Source organism: Bubalus kerabau, chromosome 16 (assembly GCF_029407905.1).
Source record: "Bubalus kerabau isolate K-KA32 ecotype Philippines breed swamp buffalo chromosome 16, PCC_UOA_SB_1v2, whole genome shotgun sequence".
In the NCBI taxonomy this organism is placed as follows: Eukaryota; Metazoa; Chordata; class Mammalia; order Artiodactyla; family Bovidae; genus Bubalus; species Bubalus kerabau.
Window position 1 is genome coordinate 26,232,336 of NC_073639.1, and position 20,746 is coordinate 26,253,081.

At 37.0% G+C, this 20,746-nt stretch overlaps 1 long non-coding RNA gene across 1 annotated transcript in view; it reads left to right on the forward strand.

Annotated features, from left to right (window-relative positions):
* The first annotated feature begins 12,201 nt into the window (after positions 1-12,201).
* Positions 12,202-20,746, forward strand: part of LOC129629836 (uncharacterized) — a 127,584-nt gene continuing 119,039 nt past the window's right edge. The window contains exons 1-2 of the long non-coding RNA XR_008703343.1: positions 12,202-12,255; positions 18,923-19,005. This is a non-coding gene — a long non-coding RNA (uncharacterized LOC129629836). The remainder of the gene's footprint in view (positions 12,256-18,922; positions 19,006-20,746) is intronic.

Genomic DNA, 20,746 nt, shown 5'->3' on the forward strand with positions numbered 1-20,746 from the left:
CTCTCTCTCAAGGATCCTCCCGCTGTTATTCCCTCCTTGCTCTTCAGAAAATTGTTCACGCATACTCCTAGCTTCACACTTTGGCTACTGCTTGATTCTGCCTTTCATATTATAAAAAAATTTCCTTTCTAAGTTATTATTAGTGCCACATTTTTGTGTGCTTTTTTGTTGATTTTCCTGCTTTACATTGCCTTCAAACATAGTGAAGATGTGCCTTCTAGTATCCTTAAGTGTTAGTATGTGGTGATGTGCCTTATGGAGAAGATTTGTGTTAGAAAATGTTAATTTTCAAGCTAGAATAATGTTGCTGTTAGTCATAGATTTAGTGTAAATGAATGAATAATATATAGTAAATAAGATGTCTTTAAACAGAAACACTTACAAAAGAGGTTATGTATTGATCAATTGTCAGAAATGTGACAAAGGCTCAGGGGAAACTAACTTTGTATTTTCTCTAAGAGCAGTAGTTAAGTATTCACTACTTCAGTGTTCCTAGTGACTTTATAGAGCTTAATTGAGCTTACCTTGATTAATGAGAATTCTTTGTGTTTGCTTTTTTACTGAATAGAATGTAAGCTCTTTGATGTTAAATCACAGAAATCATGGAGCATTATTTTATTTTCATAATTTAGTTACAAATTTTAAAATGTGATATATATATGAGATATATATATATATATATATACACATACACACACACACATACACTCATAGGCACACAACAGAGAAAACCTATGCAGTTATATTAATCATAGTTATCCCATGAGGTTAAAAATGTAAACTTGCTCAAAATAATGTATTTGGTGGTTGAATGTGTGATGTGTTTCACAAATTCTAATTTTTGGACATGTATGGTAGTATATGGAGAGACTAACCTCATCTATCTTTTATTTATCTATTGATGAAATTCTGTCAATCTAACATTGTCTGACATAATATATGCTCATATTTTTTTTAGAAAGAAGGAATAAATTTGCTATTTCTCAAACTCACTGGGATTAGAGTAAAGACACTTGATTTCATGAAAAAAAAATGTTATTTTGTTATGCTTTAATAAATTTACAACATTTCAAAGGAATAAAAGTGAAGACAAAATGAAGGTATTGCCTTATCACTTGTCTTTCAAAGTAAGCTTCAGCATATCTAATCAAAATGCTTCCCTTCTCATAGCACTAACAAATAGCATTCTAAAGTAATCCAATAACTGTTCTAAACAGGAGACAAGCTACAAAGAAAATATCTCCATAATATCTTTTAAGAGCACTGAAAAATTAATCAAAAAATTGTAGGCTGTCTCAATGACAAGTACATTAATCTCTAAGAAGCAATATTGATATTTCAAATATGTTTTCTAAATATCTTTCCATGATGTTATACATTTATCTTTTTTAAAATTCATTTTTTGCTGTTGTTAAACAAAAAGCAAATAAACTGATTTAATGAATTAACTGGGTTGACAAAGAGCATTCAGGAAATGCCACAGGGACCCTGCCACAGGGACCTCAAATACATATAATCAAAGATGACATCTCTAGTCAAAAATATAATGCACAGCATAAAATGTGTAATTGATTGTCACCTAAATACTATTTTCTTTGAAAATAAATTTTCTTTAAATGTTCCAGCATATAAGCAAAGTATAGTAACTCATAAGAGTTTAATGGATTTAATATATGCCATGATGCCCATTAATCAGTTATGAACTTTCACACCACTTTTGTAACACAGTTGATCCTATTTTTTTTTTTTTTTGAGTCCTTTTATAGTTCAAGCAAAGAAGATTTAATGAGGAAGTGGATATACTTTTAATGTTTGTTGTGAAGACAGTGGGAACTCTAAGAATCAGATGCTGGATCTGAAAAGAGCTGAAAGTGTCCTACCCTGCAGTCCTGTCCTGGGAGGAGATTAGCTCAGCTCTGGTCCCTCCTGACCCTTGTTTTTGTTTTTTTTTGGGTTTTTTTTTGCCACATCACATGGCATGTGGGATCCTAGTTCACCACCAGCAATTGAACCTACACCCACTGCATTGGAAGCACAGAGCCTTAACCGCTGTAGAGCAAGGGAAGTCCCAATCCTAAATTTAAAAATACTTTTCATATTCTCTTCTATTTTGTTGCTGCTGCTGCTGCTGCAAAGTCGCTTCAGTCGTGTCCGACTCTGTGTGACCCCAGACACAGCAGCCCACCATGCTCCCCCGTCCCTGGGATTCTCCAGGCAAGAACACTGGAGTGGGTTGCCATTTCCTTCTCCAATGCATGAAAGTGCAAACTGAAAGTGAAGTCGCTCAGTCATGTCCGACTCTTAGCGACCCCATGGACTGTAGCCTACCAGGCTCCTCCATCCATGGGATTTTCTAGGCAATCTACTAGAGGAATGTTATTATTATTTTCCTTATATAATTCACGGAAAATTTTATGCTAATTTATATTGATGATCTAATAAGTTTATGTACTATTTTGACTAATTTTTCAGAGTTATTAAAAAAAGGCAAAGATATTTTGTATACATAATAAAGATTACACATAATTTTGTTGCACAGTGCATTTAAAAAGCAAGCATTGTTTCATTCTTTACTAATAAGAATGCAAAATTTTGTTAAAATATCACATACAAAATTTAATATGTCTGAGAGAGATGTGATATATTTTGATTTATATTAACCACTGAATTAAATTCAAATCTTAGGTTAATTCACTTTTACCTGCTCTAAAACATGTGTATACTCTTTATTTGTCCTTTATTTAGGTTCAAAGCAGGGCTCGTAACCGACCAAATAGCTGATAGTTATCCATGACTGCACAGGTTATTATCAGAATGGGCATCATGTCTACATTAAGTGCTATTCTAGACAGTGTGCTTGTTTATATTATCACATGTATGAATCATAAGCGCATGTTTAATGCCTATTGTGTCAAAGACTTGTAACATTATAAGATATGCTTTGTTATAGACAAATTCATAGTATTGAGTGGTGGAAGGGCTGAAATTTAATTTATATTAATGGCAAATTAGGAAAAATGCCAGTGTGGAACTTCTATTGTATATGGTTCAAGAAAAACATTGTATATCACCTATAAGAATTACTGTAGTCTTACTCAGCTGAAAAATAACATTTCTCTTTAGTGCTTGGGTATGACAAAAACTAGAATGCTTTTAGAAATTTACTTAAATTATTCTGATTAAAATATTTTGCTAAATAATAGCCATAAATATGAGAAATAAATATATTTTAGGTACATTTTCTAGATACTAAATAATTATTATGAATATATCATTTGTCACAAATTTTTTTAAAAGCAGTAAAATATTTGCTTCCTAGTCTAGTCCTATTTTAAAAAATCTTTCTCTGGTTTGTGAAATAATTTATACTATACAAATAATACATAACAAGAGGAAAAGGCAGTGAGTGAAAATTTCTTGTCCATTGTGACTTTTAAGTAATTACAGTATAATGCAGAAAAGCATTTAAGTTGGTAGAAGAATGTATAGAAGGATAGAGTGACAGATAGAGATAGAAAAATTGATATAATGATGGATGGGTGAACGGATGGATATAAACAGACAGAGAAGCAGATTTTCAGATGACTATACCTGTTAAGTATTTAACTGTTATTCTGTGGGCAGGAATATTCATTACAATTTTGGTTTTTATGTGTGTATTCTTATAGTTTTATAATGCTCATTGATTACTTTGACAAGCACATATATGCAAATATATATTAATAAAATATACATATGAATGTAAGTATATTCATTATACCTTATATATATATATATAAAATGCATGGTATCTGTATATATATTTATAATTCATTATATTAATAATTCTTATTTATACATATTTACTGAAGAAGCATTTAGATAGGTTAAAAATTGATTATCCATCCAGTGTTTTTTTAAAATTAGATTTGGACTGTAAGCAATTGTGGGAGTTGATGATGCTGTCATATTTGTGTCTGATGATAGAGCTAGAAGTCCACAGGGCAGGCAGTCAAGAAGAGAAAATGAATGTAAAATGAGTAGAGCAAGAAAAACCTTTAACCTGAAAACGCAAGCTTGTGTCCCAGAAAATGGACTGAAACCTAAGCTTGTCACCTCTTATGTTTTTGAAATGTGTCCTGCAGAAGCAGTTTGCTCTTTGTCACAAGCTGCATAGGCACATACACACACACACACACACACACACACATGCTCATGCTCATGCACACAGACACGTAGATACCTTCACTGGACTCAGGAGTCAGATTTGAAAGAGAATCTAAGGGAGAATAGGGGAGTTGTTGGGCTGACCACAGCCTAACACCAACAAGGTGAAACAGCAGGTAAACAACAACCTATGTGAACTATGGAGTGACTGTGGCTTTACTTCCAGACTCCAAATCTCCCAAAAGGGTATTTCTTACAGCCTGCAGTAGCTGGAAACGTATAGGTCAGTTCCCATATTGGTAGGAAAGAAACCGAGGGGTCACACACACCTGCACTAATGGAAATAGAAGACAGGACCAAAACATATAAGTGATGGTAGACCTACAGCAGAGAGGAAGTATCTACAAAAAAGAGCACCAGCTGTCCTGGAATTGTGTTCCCACTCGCTGCCCCCAAGCACTTGCCTTTCTTTCTCTCCTTGACATCTCTATTCATTCCTTGCAACAAGAACTGTGCTGGTCTCTCTGTTGTTTACAGGAACTCTTCTTTTATTGGAAAATTAGTATTGTTGTCTTTCTTATGGGAACATTCTTATCCCAGATACTTTGAAGTTCCCTTCTCACTTTTTTCAGACCTTTTTGATGAGACCCTGCGTAGTACCCTGGCCTGTAGAGTGACTCTTCAACATCTGCATTTCCTGACTTCCATTCATAATATACTTTTTCTGTATAACAGTGATCACCATCTAACATATTTTATATTTTACTTACTTTTCTTGTCTAGTGCCCATCTCTACCCATTAAACAATAAACTCGATGAGAATGATGTCTTAGTCTTTTTTAGTTCACGTCGCTATACCAGTTTCTATAAGAGACCCTGGCACTTAGTATCTGAATAACATTTTTTGTTGTTGAATGAATATATGATTTAACAGTATACAAAATATAATTCCTAATACCAGTAATATCACATGAATTTAACTTTAGAAAATAATTATATTCTATGAAAATAGAAACTGTGATTGTATAGCTTTGGTCACTGTGTGTTATTTGTGTCAAGTCACTAAAGCAAATTATAACCAGATTTGGTTATATATTTGAAGCTATAACTTTAGAGGTATGTGTGTGTGTAGTGAAATTCAGTATTCTAAAGAATTAGATATAATTAAAGCCTGTAATTGTATGGACAATAATTTTTTTTAAAATTTTGTATTATTAGTGACACTTGTGCATACCTGTATGCCTGCAATTTCATTATTATATGTTTAATTTCATTGTAGTTACTGTCTTACTATGTATAATATATTTACTTATGCCAAAATTTATACTCACTTTAACATGGAGGATTTTTTTATGCAGTACTATTTAACCAATATTATTTCCTCTTTACATTTTATTATATATTCTACAGAAATTATTGGATATTCAGCATAACAGACTGAAAAACAATCAACCTCATTAATAACTTTATAGGGCTTTCCTAGTAGCTCAGTGGTAAAGAATCCATCTGTCAATTCATGAAACATGAATTCGATCCCTGGGTCTAGAAGATCCCCTGGGGTAGGAAATGGCAACCCATTCCAGAATCCTTGCTTGGGAAATCCCATGGACAGAGGAGCCTGGCGGGCTACAGCACATGGGGTCACGAAAGAACTGGACATGACTTAACGACTAAACAAAAACAATAACCTTACATTTTCTGATGTTTTATCAAAATGAATTATTGTCAAATGAACACCTATCTTGAATACATTGTTGAAAATGTGTGTGTATGTGTGTGTTCAGTTGTAAAGCTGAGGTTAATCTGTGATGGTTCCTTAACCAGCATTTCACCACATATGTATTGCATTAGTGCTCATTTAACTAATTTTTCTGAATTTGATTTTTGATTTTTTAGACACAGTCTTGAATATAAAGTGGGATATAAAATATTTTGAAGAGCTAATATCCATGTCTATCTACCTATGTATAATAGGAATATGAAATAGTTCTTTTTGACTATAATAAATTTGAATATAAATAAATTTATATATATATAAAAAATATATAATAATATGCTACTTTCTCCTTTCCAAAACTGGCAACTTAATTAAAATATATTAAAAGATATGACCAAGTTTGCTTTTACCCAAGATTTCTTAGTGTGGGATAGAGAAAATCCTATTGTTTCAGATACATAATGGAGTGGCAAGAACTAGAGCAGTTATGTAATCTTGTCCCTTTGCCTATACAATATTCTATTAAATTTTTATTGTTTTTAACAATATCTTTACTTTCATCCTCAAGCTATCTTTTCTCATTTTAACATGAGGGAAAAAATACCTAGCTAACAACACTGGGAACAGAAAGTTATTAACTGAGAATGTAATACGGTACCTTCCCATAATTCCTACAGAGACATGTACCGTGGAAGCAAAATCAATTGTGAGATACTCAAGAATTGTTATACAACTCCATAATTTCTGAAGCTTTGTTATTTGTTTTCAGCAGCAAATTCAGTAAAAAGTGTTCTCTGAAAAACAAGAATGTCAGTGCTATAATTACACCTGAATAAAATTAGGTACTTGGACTGAGAGTTGTCCAAAGACAAACTGATAGAAACCAACTTCAAAAAGGAATAAAATATGCTATAAAGGAGAATTAGAGAAGTAGAGTTTTATTCCAAGAAGTCAAATAACTTACTAAAAAGAAAACAAAAAGGAAACAGCATCTGTTCAGTTCAGTCACTCAGTCGTTTGCAACTCTTTGCGACCCCATGAACTGCACCATGCCAAGCCTCTCTGTCCATCACCAACTCCCAGAGTTTACCCAAACTCATGTCCATCGAGTTGGTGATGCCATCTAACCATCTCATCCTCTGTCATCCCCTTCTCCTCCTGCCCTCCATCTTTCCCAGCATCAGGGTCTTTTCAAATGAGTCAGCTCTTCGCATGAGGTGACCAAAGTATTGGAGTTTCAGCTTCAACATCAGTCCTTCCAATGAACACCCAGGACTGATCTCCTTTAAGAGGGACTGGTTGGATCTCCTTGCAGTCCAAGGAACTCTCAAGAGTCTTCTCCAACACCACAGTTTAAAAGCATCAATTCTCCTGTGTTCAGTTTTCTTTATAGTCCAACATTCACATCCATATGTGACTACTGGAAAAACCATAGCCTTGACTAGATGGACCTTTGTTGACAAACTAATGTCTCTGCTTATTAATATGCTGTCTAGGTTGGTCATAACTTTCCTTCCAAGAAGTACGTGTCTTTTAATTTCATGGCTGCAGTCACCATCTGCAGTGATTTTGGAGCCCCCAAAAATAAAGTCAGCCACTGTTTCCACTGTTTCCCCATTTATTTGCCATGAAGTGATGGGACTGGATGCCATGATCTTTGTTTTCTGGATGTTGAGCTTTAAGCCAACTTTTTCACTCTCCTCTTTCACTTTCAAGAGGTTCTTTAGTTCTTCACTTTCTGCCATAAAGGTAGTGTCAAAGATAGTATTGAACTGAATATAATCTGAATAAATTAATTCAAGAAGGTTGTTTTTAACTTGAGAAGATAAGTTGGTATGGAGAAGATAAAGAGTAAGAATATGGATGCAAATTTCCTATCCCCCCCCCCATAAATGAAGACATTTGCCCCCAAAGATGTGTAGTTATTTTTTCTCTCATGAATGGATGCACAACACAAACATTTGCTGAGTGCTAACTATGACAGATGCTGGGTTATGTGGTGGCCATAATGGAAAAAAAAAAATATATATATATATATATACGTATATATAGCCTCCCTGGAGGTTCATTGGTAAAGAATCTGCTTCCCAATGCCATGAGACACAGGTTCCATTCCTGATCTGGGAAGATCTCACATGCCTTGGAGCACCTAAGCCTGTGCACCGTAACTACTGAGCCTGTGCTCTAGAGCCCAGGAGCCCCAGCTTCTGAGCCCATGCACCATAGTGCGTGTGCTCTGCAGCTAGAGAAGCCACAGCAATGAAAGGCCACCACTAGAGAGGAGCTCCCGCGCTCCACAACTAGGGAAAAGCCCACTCAGCAAAAAAGACCCAGCACAGCCAAAAATAAATAAATAAAGCTTTTTAAATGTATTTATAAAAAACAAAAAACAAACAAACATCCTGTTGCTTGACAAAGTAGTGGGGAGAGTGAAAGAAAGAGTAGGTGGATAAATGAACGGTGAACACTTTACAAGTGATAACTATGTAAAGGATGAAAAAATAGTGAAAGTGTTAACTGTGCTCAGTTGTGTGCGAGTCTGTGAGCCCATGCACTGTGGCCTGCCAGTTTTCCTCTGTACATGGAATTCTCCAGGAAGGAATACTGGAATGGGTTGCCATGCTCTCCTCCAGGGGATCTTCCCAACCCAAGTATAGAACCCGAGTCTCCTGAATTGCAGGCAGATTTTTTTACCATCTGAGCCACTAGGGTATAGGGATGCAAAGCAGGTGTAGGGCAAAAACGGATTAGTTTACTCTGGGATTAGGCATCACACATAAGATAAAAACTTGATTTTCAGGGGTTACAGGGTGACCTAGAAGTGGAAGGTGTGGGTCACAACATGACAGGTGTGGTGTGTATTTCAGTTAAAAAGTGAACCGTGAGAACAGCTGAAGAAAAGCTATTCTCATTTGTTGAATTGTAAAGTTATATTTTCTTTACCAGCTGAGCAACCAAGGAATCCTTATGAACAGAGGAGCCTGGCAGGCTACAGTCCATAGGGTCACAAAGAGTTGACACAATTAAGCAAAGTGAAGTGAAGTCGCTCAGTCGTGTCCGACTCTTTGCAGCCCCATGGACTGTAGCCTACCAGGCTCCTCTGTCCATGGGATTTTCCAGGCAAGAATACTGGAGTGGGTTGCCATTTCCTTCTCCAGGGGATCTTCCCAACCCAGGGATTGAATCCGGGTCTCCCGCATTGTAGGCAGACGCTTTACCGTCTGAGCCACCAGGGAAGACTTATTTAAGCAAAGCATATATATATATATATATATATATATATATATATATATATATATATAGAGAGAGAGAGAGAGAGAGAGAGAGAGAGAGAGAGAGAGGAGGAAAGGACAAATGTTTTTTTTCCTCTACTTTCCTTGGGATTATATACCAATAATATATCCTACTTGAGGACAGTTTCTGGAAAAAAACCTTCTGGCTAATCCTGTTATCTTAAAATGCAATTTATGGGAGTGGGCCTAGTAAGGTCTTTACAATCTCCAGACATTCTTTTGATTTACTGTAATGATGCTGGGAGGGATTGGGGGCAGGAGAAGAAGGGGATGACAGAGGATGAGATGGCTGGATGGCATCACTGGCTTGATGGATATGATTTGATGGATATGAGTCTGAGTGAACTCTGGGAGTTGGTGATGGACAGAGAAGCCTGGTGTACTGTGATTCATGAGGTCGCAAAGAGTTGGACACGACTGAGCGACTGAACTGAACTGAATAACTAATTAAAAGTATATAACTCCATTGCTAACACTAGTGAGGGGGCACTCTTTCTGCCCCCTTCTGATGTCTATGTCAGAAGCCTTCTCTGTCTCTTTTTACTTTAATAAAACTTTATTACACAAAAGCTCTGAGCAATCAAGCCTTGTCTCTGGCCCTGGATTGAATTCTTCTCTTCCAGAGGCCAAGAATCCTGGCGTCTTTCATGGTTCAGCAACAACCTTTCATTATATCTATATCTACCTATCTATATCTATACATATAGATATAGATAGATAGATATATAAAGTTATATGTGTATATATACTGATACTGATGTACTTACCTGTTGTTAAGTCACTTCAGTCGTGTCTGACTCTGTGTGACCCCATGGACAGCAGCCCACTAGGCTCCCCCGTCCCTGGGATTTTCCAGGCAAGAACACTTGAGTGGGTTGCCATTTCCTTCTCCAATGCATGAAAGTGAAAAGTGAAAGTGAAGTCGCTCAGTCGTGTCCCACTCTTAGCGACACCATGGACTGCAGCCTACCAGGCTCCTCTGTCCATCGGATTTTCCAGGCAAGAGTGCTGGAGTGGGGTGCCATTGCCTTCTCCGGTACTGACCTACAGTTGGTATATTTATAACATTGATTACCTTATCAATTAAGTTGTATACCAATCATAATAGCATAGGATAAAAAAAAAAAAAAAAAAAAAAACTCAGGAGACATACAGGAGTGATATCAGAAGTTAAGAGTTTAGTATTTCAAGCAAGGTTGCCAACTTTTTCTGTAAAGGTCCAGATACTTAGGCATTGCAGGCCATATCTTTGTCATAGCTACCCAACTTTGCTTTATATGAGCTATAAAAACTATATACTATATAATAATTAATGAGTGTGCCAATATTCCAATATAACTTTACAAAAACAGGTCTAACCAGACTTTAAAATAATTTTTGAGGTCTGGTTTAAAGCTGTTGCTACTATTTAGTGTCTAAGTCATGTCTGACTCTTTTGCAACCACATGGATTGTAGCCCACCAGGCTCCTCTGTCTTTGGGATTCCCGAGGCAAGGATACTGGAGTGGGTTGCCATTTCCTACTCCAGAGGATCTTCCCAACCCAGGGATCAAACCTGGCTCTCCTGCATTGGTAGGCAGATTCTTTAACAGTGAGCCACTAGGGAATCCCCTTAAAGGCTGTGAAGTGAAGTGAAGTGAAGTCACTCAGTCTTGTCTGACTCTTTGTGGACTGTAGCTTACCACGCTTCTCCATCTATGGGGTTTTCTAGGTAAGAATACTGGAGTGGGTTGCCATTTCCTTCTCCAGGAGATCTTCCCAACCCAGGGACTGAACCCTGGTCCCCCGCATTACAGGCAGATGCTTTACTGTCTGAGCCACCAGGGAAGTGAGCTCTTAAAGGCTGTTCAGTTTAGTTCATTTCAGTCAGGCAGTCGTGTCTGACTCTTTGTGACCCCATGAATCACAGCACGCCAGGCCTCCCTATCCATCACCAACTCCCAGAGTTCACTCAAACTCACGTCCATCGAGTCAGTGATGCCATCCTGCCATCTCATCCTCTGTTGTCTTCTTCTCCTCCTGCCCCCAATCCCTCCCAGCATCACGGTCTTTTCCAATGAGTCAACTCTTCCCATGAGGTGGCCAAAGTATTGGAGTTTCAGCTTCAGCATCAGTCCTTCCAGTGAACACCCAGGACTGATCTCCTTTAGGATGGACTGGTTGAACCTCCTTGCAGTCCAAGGGACTCTCAAGAGTCTTCTCTGACACCACAGTTCAAAAGCATCAATTCTTTGGTGCTCACCTTCCTTATAGTCCAACTCTCACATCCATACATGACTACTGGAAAAACCATAGCCTTGACTAGATGGACCTTTGTTGGCAAAGTAATATCTCTATTCCCCCCCAAATAATTTATTTTTGTGTTCCCTATTCCTTGGTGACATTAAATGCCTATGACCACTTTATATAAAAAATATTCCTTAGAGTTCTTAATAAACACATATAAAGTATGAATTTAGATATCATGTGCATGTAAATGTTTTTGATTCTGAAATCCTAAAGAAGAAGTTTTACCATGGCATAAAGGTAAAGTTTGAAACAAGCATGTTTTTTTGACATCCTTTTTTGTAAGGTGGGTTATTTAGTTTACACAAATTCTAAGAGAATAGCCATTAGGTCACTCAGCTTTATTTGTTGAGGCTTCTATCATGTTTCCCACAAAATCAGACACTTCTGCCCTTTGTCTTTTGCAGCATGCTAGCATAAATTGAAGGTCACATCAAGAGGATTTAGTGAATGACCCCGCTTGGCTCTCTGGATTTCTTTCACTTTGTTTCTGGTCTCTAAATACATTTTTATGAATCTATTTTCCATTTCATTTATCTATTTCAAGAGATGATTTTATGCTTATATGGTTTCCTGGCATTTAAAATGTATTTTGATATAGATAAGCTTATCATTAACAATAGTGTTGATCAGTCTTCCTTTCCATTATCACTATTTGTTAAGTATAATTTGATGTAATTAATTAAGAGAAGATTTTACTGGAATAGACAGGATTGCTAATATGCCTGATATCTTTATAAGAGACATGGATACACACAGGGAGAAGACTGCAGGATAACTATGGGAGGCAGAGATTGGAATGATGTATCCTAGGTGAGTGATCACATCATCGTGATTATCTGGGTCATGAAGATCTTTTTGTATAGTTCTTCTATGTATTCTTGCCAACTCTTCCTAATATCTTCTGCTTCTGTTAGGTCCATACCATTTCTGTCCTTTATTGAGTCCATCTTTGCATGAAATGTTCCCTTGGTATCTCTAATTTTATTGAAGAGATGTCTAGTCTTTCCCATTCCTCTATCTCTCTGCATTGATCACTGAGGGAGGCTTTCTTATGTCTGCTTGCTATTCTTTGGAACTCTGCATTCAGATGGATATATCTTTCCTTTTGTCCTTGGCCATTCATGTCTTTTCTTTTCTCAGCTATTTGTAAGGCCTACTCAGACAATCATTCTGCCTTTTTGCATTACTTTTTCTTGGGGAAGTTTTTGATCATGACCTCCTCTACAATGTTATGAACCTCAGTCAATGATTCTTCTGACACTCTATCAGATCTAACCCCCAGAATCTATTTGTCACTTCCTCTGTATAATCATAAGGGATTTTATTTAGATCATACTTGAATGGTCTAGTGGTTTCTCTACTTTCTTCAGTTTAAGTCTGAATTCAGCAATAAGGAGTTCATGATCTGAGCCACAGTCAGCTCCTGGTCTTGTTTTTGCTGACTGTATGAGCTTCTCCATCTTTGGCTTCAAAGAATATAATAAATCTGATTTTGGTATTGACCATCTGGTGATGTCCATGTGTAGAGTCTTCTCTTGTGTTGTTGGAAGAGGGTGTTTGCTATGACTAGTGCGTTCTCTTGACAAAACCCTGTTAGCCTTTGCCTTGCTTCATTCTGTACTCTGAGGCAAAATTTGCCTGTTACTTCAGGTATTTCTTGACTTCCTACTGTTGCATTCCAGTCCTCTATAATGAAAAGAACAATTTTGAGGGTGTTAGTTCTAGAAGGTCTTGTGGGTCTTCATAAAAACATTCAACATCAGCTTCTTCAGATATATTGGTTAGGGCATAGACTTGGATTTCTGTGATATTGAATGGTTTGCCTTGGAAATGAACAGAGATCATTCTGTCGTTTTTGAGATTGCATCTGAGTACTGCATTTTGGACTCTTTTGTTGACTGTGATGGCTACTCCATTTCTTCTAAGGGATTCTTGCCCACAGTAGTAGATATAATTGCCATCTGAGTTAAATTAACCAATTCCAGTCCATCTTAGTTCGCTGATTCCAAAACATCAATGTTCTCTCTTGCTGTCTCCTGTTTAACCATGTCCAATTTGCCTTGATTCATGGACCTAACATTCCAGGTTCCTGTGAAATATTGCTCTTTACAGCATCAGACTTTGCTCCATTCACCTGTCACATCCACAACTGGGTGTTGTTTTGCTTTGGCTCCCTCTCTTCATTCTTTCTGGAGTTAATTCTCCACTGCTTCCAGGAGCATAATGGGCATCTACCGATCTGGGGAGTTCACCTTTCACTGTCTTATCTTTTTACCTTTTCATACTATTCATGGGGTTCTCAAGGCAAAAATACTGAAGTGCTTTGCCATTCCCTTCTCCAGTGGACCGCATTTTGTTAGAACTCTCCACCATGATCCGTCTGTTTTTGGTGGCCCTACATGGATTGGCTCAAGTTTCATTGAGTTAGACAAGGCTGTGATCCATGTGAACAGACTGGTTATTTCTGTGATTGTGGTTTTCAGTCTGTCTGCTCCCTGATAGAGAAGAATAAGAGGCTTATGAAAGCTTTCTGATGGGAGAGACTGACTGAGGGGGAAACTGGGTCTTGTTCTCATGGATTAGTCCATGCTCAGTAAATCTTTAACCCAATTTTCTGTTGATGGGTGCAGCTGTGTTCCCTCCCTCTTGTTTACCTGGGGCAAAATATGGTGGAAGTAAGGAAGATAATTGGAGAAGGCAATGGCAACCCACTCCAGTACTCTTGCCTGGAAAATCCCATGGACGGAGAAGCCTGGTGGGCCTCCATCTATGGGGTCGCACAGAGTCGGACATGACTGAAGTGATTTAGCAGCAGCAGCAGCAGCAGCAAGGAAGATAATGGCAACCTCTTTCAGTGCCCCCACCTTTACAGCAGGCCACTGCTGAACCAGGGCTCCACCGGAGACTCTTGGACACTCATGAAAAGTCTGGGTCTCTTGTGGGGTCACTGCTCCTTTCTTCTGGATCCTGGTGCACACAAGGTTTGTTTGACTCCTTTGAGCGTCTTTGGCATAATGGCATTTGATTCTAAACTTGATTTTGCCCCTCCTACCATCTTGCTAGGGCTTCTCCTTTGCCCTTGGATGAGTGGTATCTCCTAAGAGCCACTCCAGCGTGGTGCAGCTGCTGCTCCAGAGCCACACAGACTAAGAAAGCATCACTACAAACAAAGCTAGTGAAGATAATATAATCCCAGTTGAGCTATTTCAAATCCTAAATGATGATGCTGTGAAAGTGCTGCACTCAATATGCCAGCAAATTTGGAAAACTCAGCAGTGGCCACAGGACTGGAAAAGGTCAGTTTTCATTCCAATCCCAAAGAAAGGCAATGCCAAAGAATGCTCAAACTACCGCACAATTGCACTCTTCTCAAACACTAGGAAAGTAATGCTCAAAATTCTCCAAGCAAGACTTCAGCAATACATGAACTGTGAACTTCCAGATGTTTGAGCTGGATTTAGAAACAGCAGAGGAACCAGAGATCAAATTGCCAACATCTGTTGGATCATGGAAAAAGCAAGAGAGTTCCAGAAAAACATCTATTTCTGCTTTATTGACTATGCCAAAGCCTTTGACTGTATGGATCACAACAAACTGTGGGAAATTCTTAAAGAGATGGAATACCAGACCACCTTACCTGCCTCCTGAGAAACCTGTGTGAAGGTCAAGAAGCAACAGTTAGAACTGGACATTGGACAACAGACTGGTTCCAAATAGGCAAAAGAGTACATCAAGGCTGTATATTGTCACCCTGCTTATTTACCTTATATGCAGAGTACATCAAGAGAAATGCTGGGCTGGATGAAGCAGAATATGGAATCAAGATTCCCGGGAGAATCTTCCCTGTTGGCTCAGAGGGTAAAGCGCCTTCCCGCAATGTAGGAGACTCAGGTTGAATCCCTGGGGCAGGAAGATCCACTGGAGAAGTAAATGGCAACCCACTCCGGTACCCTTGCCTGGAAAATCCCACGGATGGAGAAGGCTTCAGTCCATGTGGTCGCAAAGAGTCAGATACGACTTCACTTTTCACTTTCAGATATGCAGATGACACCACCCTTATGGCAGAAACCAAAGAAGAACTAAAGAGCCTCTCGATGAAAGTGAAAAAGAGTGAAAAATTTGGCTTAAAACTCAACATTCAGAAAACTAAGATCATGGCATCTGGTTCCATCACTTCATGGCAAACAGATGGGGAAACAATGGCAACAGTGAGAGACTTTATTTTTTAGGGTTCCAAAAGCACTGCAGATGGTGACTGCAGCGGTGAAACTAAAAGACACTTGCTCCTTGGGAGAAAAGTTATGACCAACCTAGATAGCATATTAAAAAGCAGAGAAATTACTCTGCCAACAAAAGTCCATCTAGTCAAAGCTATGGTGTTGCCAGTAGTCATGTATGGATGTGAGTGTTGGACTATAAAGAGAGCTAAGCACCAAAGAACTGAGGCTTTTGAACTGTGGTGTTGGAGAAGACTCTTGGGAGTTGCTTGGACTGCAAGGAGATCCAACCAGTCTATCCTAAAGGAAATCAGTTCTAAATATTCATTGGAAGGACTGATGCTGAAGCTGAGACTATAGTACTTTGGCCATCTGATGTGAAGAACTGACTCATTGGACAAAACCCTGATGCTGGGAAAGATTGAAGGTGGGAGGAGAAAGGGAACGAAAGAGTATGAGATGGTTGGATGGCATCACTGACTCAATGTATGTGAATTTGAATACACTCTATGAGTTGGTGATGGACAGGGAGGCCTAGCGTGTTATAGTCTATGGGGTCACAAAGCGTCGGACACAACTGAGCGACTAGACCAAAATGACTGATCTACAAGCCCGGGAATGCCAAGAATTTTGGGTAATTGTCAGAATTTAGGAGAGAAACTTGGAACATAATCTCTTTCTGATTGCATCAAAAGGAATCTACATTGCAGCACCTTGATTTCTAGATGCCAACTGTGAGAGTCAGTGTGGTTCATTTAAGCCACCTTATTGTTCAGTCGTTCACTCATGTCCAGCTCTTTGCGAACCCATGGTCTGAAGTACACCAGTCTTCCGTGTCCTAAACCATCTCCCAGAGCTTACTCAAACTCATGTCCATTGAGTCAGTGGTACCTCCAAACATCTCATCCTCTGTTATCCCCTTCTCCTCCTGCCTTCAATGTTTCCCAGCATCAGGGTCTTTTCCAATGAGTCAGTTCTTTGCATTAGGTGGCCAAAGTATTGGAGCTTCAGCATTGGTCCTTCTAGTGATTATTCAGGGTTGATTTCTGGTTTGTGGTAATTTTTTAAGGCAGCCCTAGAAAACTAAATACTTGACTGATGTAATTTCCAGCTATATTATTTCAGAGGCTCTTCATGAAAAACCATCTAAACAATTCTCTCATTATTTGAAATACACATCATAATTAAGCTAACATACTTTTGTCCGTGTAATGTCACCTTTTACTTGTCTTTTTACTCTCAGCCAATCCATTCTTCTATATTATCTTTTAAGTTTATTAAATATAACATTGATTGCTCCTTTTCCTAAACTATGTTACACATTTATTCCCTCAGAATTCTTCACATATATATATATATATATAATTTCTCATGTGCATGTTTATATTTTTGTACTTTACACAATAATAGTACTGTGCTACTTGTTAAAAATACTTAATTTATATACACACACTTTTGTAAAATGACTGTATGAACTCTTGATATATGAGGCTCCAAATAAAATACACTAGATGTTATCCAAATAAGGGATTGCCCATTTGTTAGAAATTCGTAATAATAATAGTCCAAATTTAATTTTTAAACTGTGGATTTCATGTTTTGGGAAGCAAAAATTGACTTCCTAATTTCAGTATTTCCAGCTGTTAAAAATAGGTTGTTAGAAGCAGTGCTCATTGTTTATTTTTTCTCAACTATTGTGTGTGCTCTGGCACTTTATCTTGAGCCCAATATTTCATCTTAGATTTTGACCAAGATTGAGTTTTAAGTAGTAAAATATTATTAGAATGATATGCAAGAAAAGTTGATTGCATTTTTTGTAACTGATCCTATGGCTATTTATGTGTTTAATTTTAAAGCTGGGTAAGATATGATTTTTAAAAAGCATTCTAAAATGTTAGCTTTTTTTTTATTATTGTTTAGCAATACGTAGTTAAATTTTTTTATTTGACTGAAATGTTCTTGACTTTTAATCTTGTGGTATTATTTACTTAATAAAGCTGTTATTTAAGATGTTCTTTAAAATATTTTAGGTGTAAGATTACATTTCTTGTTTTTATTTTTAAGTTTTAAAATATATGTATGGGATTGCTGCTAAGTCACTTCAGTCGTGTCCGACTCTGTGCAACCCCATAGACGGCAGCCCACCAGGCTCCCCCGTCCCTGGGATTCTCCAGGCAAGAACACTGGAGTGGGTTGCCATTGGGATTATTGACACCCTAATAAGTTATTTGTCTATGATTACACAGAAAACCAGTGACAAAAAAAATAATTAGTTTTAGTATGCCAACTACTTAATATTTAGTTTTTTGGTCACCAACATATTTCATGAATTAATATATATTTGTATGAATCTGCAATATGCTTAGCACTCTTCTGAAAGCTAAATAGTGGTTTGAGTATTAATTATCCCCAGGTTATGTTGTGCTTTGTATTTTTCAAAATTTTTTAAGTCTTTTTTAAAATTTTTATTTTATTTTTTAACTTTACAATATTATATTGGTTTTGCCATATACCAAAATGAATCCGCCACAGGTATACATGTGTTCCCCATCCCGAACCCTCCTCCCTCCTCCCTCCCCATACCATCCCTCTGGGTCGTCCCAGTGCACCAGCCCCAAGCATCCAGTATTGTGCATCGAACCTGGACTGGTGACTCGTTTCATATATGATATTATATATGTTTCAATGCCATTCTCCAAAATCATCCCACCCTCTCCCTCTCCCACAAAGTCCACAAGACTGTTCTATACATCAGTGTCTCTTTTGCTGTCTCATATACAGGGTTACTGTTACCATCTTTCTAAATTCCATATATATGTGTTAGTATACTGTATTGGTGTTTTTCTTTCTGGCTTACTTCACTCTGTATAATAGGCTCCAGTTTCATCCACCTCATTAGAACTGATTCAAATGTATTTTTCAAAATTCTTTTTTTTTATTATTTTATTTTATTTATTTTATTTTTTAAAATTTTATTTTATTTTTAAAACTTTACATAATTGTATTAGTTTTGCCAAATATCAAAATGAATCCACCACAGGTATACATGTGTTCCCCACCCTAAACCCTCCTCCCTCCTCCCTCTCCATACCATCCCTCTGGGTCGTCCCAGTACACTAGCCCCAAGCATTCAGTATCATGCATCGAACCTGGACTGGCAACTCATTTCATACATGATATTTTACATGTTTCAATGCCAGTCTCCCAAATCTTCCCACCCTCTCCCTCTCCTAACTTGGTTTTTCACTTTCTTTCTCAAGGTCTTGTATCTAATGCACTTCTGGAAATCCCAAGGCAAAAGTTTCTGTACAGTGTTCATTGAAGAATGAAAAATCCTTTGGTGGTGAGTGTTGACCTTAAGCTTAGAGCAAGAGGGGATGCAATTTCTCCTTAGCTTTCTCTATTCCATTCCATGTTTACCTTGCTGATTGATTACGTACACTGAATGAACATCTGGCCAAAAATTTCAAGATAGTTCAACATTCAACATTCAACATTTTATGCCTCTGACATTGCAATTCACCCTCCAAGTCTTATTTGTTCAGAAATTTTAAGAATATTATTTTCAGATCATTGGATCTTAAAATACTGAACTAGTTAAAGCAAAAAGAACAAAGAGAATAAATACTAATATTTTGAAAAGATCCTCCATATAAGATTTACATGATAGTCTAAATTGAATAGTCAATAAATGTTAACAAACTAAGTTTATTGACTTATATTTTACATCATGTTGCTTAATTTGATTGTATTATAAGATTTAACATATATCTTAAATCTATATAGATATATATAGATAATTTTATCAAACCAAGACAATAAGATATACACTGTAAAATGAAATAGGCCAATAGATTGATCATTTTGCCCCACCAAATTATTTCATATTGTATCTATCCCCGTCTCAACAGAAACACACACACACACAAACCACTTGATATGTTTCATAATAGCTTAAAATTAGAATGTGCAAAACCCATTGAAAACTCTATTTTTTCTTAAATTTGGGGACAGTTTAAAATTTATTAAACTCTATCCATGCTTGAAGATATTGTTTGTAGCAGATGCTTCAAGATTTGAAGGATAAGGTGATGAACATTTATTAAATCAGTTCACTGATCACTGAGCAATGGCTTAAGGGAAGTTTAGGTTGGCCTGAAAGACAATTTTAAAATCAAAACCAATTTATCTTCTGTCTCAGCCCTTTTCTGTACTATTATGTGATATGTCATTTCATAATGTGAGGCATTATTAAAATTAACATTAAGGAATTTATATCTCCACCTATGATACAAGAAAAAAGTAGAACTTAGCATATATTTAAATCTTTTATATTAAAAATCTACAGTTACTATCTATATATATGGTGTAACACAAAATCACTCATGTGTGTAGTGTGACTGAAAACATCCAATGTGTGAGACTCAGTCATCATCTGTCATCCTCTATATAAGCTTAATCTATCTAGTGGCTAGCCATTATGTTAAGACCCTGAAGTTACATCAGAGACGCTATCTTCTGCCAGAAAGGTAATGTCACTTGAATTTAAAATAAATATGACATCTCTGGCTGTTTCAAGAATATTTTATCTGACTGTTGCTGCTACAAAATTGTCCAATGACCTCCACTGATTTTGGTTTATAAGAAAAACATATAGTCTTCATATTTGTCCTTAGTTGTAGAGTCTTTTTACATTTGTTATTTTTATAAATTTAATATTAAATCAAACTAACTTGTTTCATGTACCATTTTATATTTACAGAATGATTCTAGATACATTCATAATAAACTCTTAAGTTAGATAATATTATATCAAAACTGAGACTTCTGAGAAGCCTAATGAGTATTTGAGGACATAGGCCATATTACAAGATGAAAACCTGGGATCAGAAAGAATTAGAGGAATCAATAGCTCTCACCTGCCAGAATTTCCCATTAGAGTATTCCATGTGTGTTGCAAATCTGTATTAAGGAGCAGAGACTCTGGCTTGAAACAAATGTTATTTAATTGATGGACTTTACTTCTCCTAACAAACCAAAACAAAGTGCTGGTAGAATCCTTATTTTATACTTCTGATATTTTA